The sequence below is a fragment of the Amblyomma maculatum genome, chromosome 4 (genome assembly GCF_055883805.1).
Source record: "Amblyomma maculatum isolate TAMU_Amacu chromosome 4, ASM5588380v1, whole genome shotgun sequence".
In the NCBI taxonomy this organism is placed as follows: domain Eukaryota; kingdom Metazoa; phylum Arthropoda; class Arachnida; order Ixodida; family Ixodidae; genus Amblyomma; species Amblyomma maculatum.
Window position 1 is genome coordinate 48,255,097 of NC_139347.1, and position 2,019 is coordinate 48,257,115.

The window sequence follows — 2,019 nt, forward strand, 5'->3', positions numbered from 1 at the left end:
CGCTGAAACCGCACCTCTTCGCTCCGGTGCCGCCTCTGAAGTCGCCGAGTTTTTCCTGCGTGCGATAGTTGTGCGTCATGGTGCTCCTCGTATTCTCATTAGCGACCGTGGAAAGACATTTCTTTCTCAAGTCCTTGAGGAAGTACTGCGCGCAGCCAACACCGTCCATAAGACTTCTTCTAGCTACCACCCTCAGACCAACGGACTCATCGAGCGGTTTCATCGCACTTTGTCCGACATGATATCCATGTATATCGCTCCTGATCACCGGAACTGGGACAACGTTTTACCTTTCGTCACCTACGCCTACAATTCCGCTGTTCAGCGCACTACTGGTTATAGCCCTTTCTTTTTAGTTTATGGCCGTCAACCATCGACAGTACTGGACACTACTTTCTTCTCTGCTCCCTCTACGTCTGAATGTCTGGGCGAAGAGTTTGCCACTCGTATGGCCCAGTGTCGCCAACTTGCCCGTTTGAACACTGAAGATGCTCAACAAGAACGCAAAGCCCTGTATGATCAACGCCATCGAACTCCCTCCTTTTACCCCGGTGATGAAGTTCTCCTGTGGACACCAATCCGCATTCCTGGCCTGTGTGAGAAGTTTCTCCATCGTTACATTGGTCCTTATACAGTACTCCAACAAACGTCTCTGGTGAACTATCGCGTTATTCCCTCGCACACCGTCGCAGATCGACGTCGTCGCTCCAAAGAGATCGTTCACGTCTCGCGCATGAAGCCCTATGCCCGTCGTCCCTCATCCCTGTAATCAGCGACCAGGGTGGCCGCTCTTTTGTCGGGGGGATTTGTGTGAGCGCAACGCGTGAACTTTCACCTCTTTCATCTGTATAGATCCATCATCATTATCATCATCATCATCATCGCTGACTGCTGCTCGGAGCGTCGCGCGCTGTGTGCCAGCTGGTTCTGGAATAGAACAGACGTTTTGTGCAAGTGCTGTCTCACAATATATATATATATATATATATATATATATATATATATATATATATATATATATATATATATATATATTGTATTGGGGGTCCAAGCGCATAATGGGCTCTCAGTAGGACGCGCGGTGAAGACCCGGATGGATGTCTTTGTATTTTTTCCTATAGGTGGGATCTATTTCAGTCGTCCGATGTTTGCAGCCGTGAAATAGCTTTTGGCGAAGCATTGGGTGAGCTGGGTAATTCACTCAGGGGCCCCGTCTAGGCAAGGATAGGGGGAAGGGGACAACAAGCTGCGACTTATCCGAGAGCTGTGGCGTGACTAGGATTGCTTCGCGTGATGCCGGACGCACAGCCTCGGGCAAGACATACTCTGTATGAAAACATATGTAGTGTACACTGTGCATACTGACCACACCTGATAATATATTTCACCAGTGTTCTACGTACGTCAGGCCCCTTGCAAGCAGTACGCCGGGCTCGTTGTCATGCCATTTTCACCAATTTCCAGTTACTTGCCCGCAGGACGTGAAATGCTCAAAACCAATACTGATGATCACAGTTGTGTCTTTGGACTTCCGTTGCTGGTTGTTTCAAAAGGTGGACTGAAAGAACCATCAGTTTCCGATTTTTCGCGCTGAGCTGATGAAAATGTCTCCAGAAAATAATTCCGTCATCTCAGCTGCGGATGCTGAATGGCTCCGTTTTTCAAAATATTATGGGCAGATTTCGCTCTAGATTTTCATCGGCTAAGATTTTCTTGAGCTTCCTGTCTATCGCTCCCGTCCAAAGTTTTAGCATAGAGTAACATTACCAACTTACGACCAATCTCCTTAACACAAACGTTGCTCAAGCTTGTACAAAAAAAAAATGCTAGCCACACGGCTTTCGTGCCGGTTTGAACAGCATGGTTTTTACCACACCGCTCAAATTGGATTTTGTCCATACATAGGTACAGAGGACGGGCTGGCGGTCTTGGCATCAGCAGTTCTGTCATCTACCTGCAGCCGCAGTGTACGTATCATATTAGCAATGGACGTTGAAAAGGCATATGACAACATCAGTC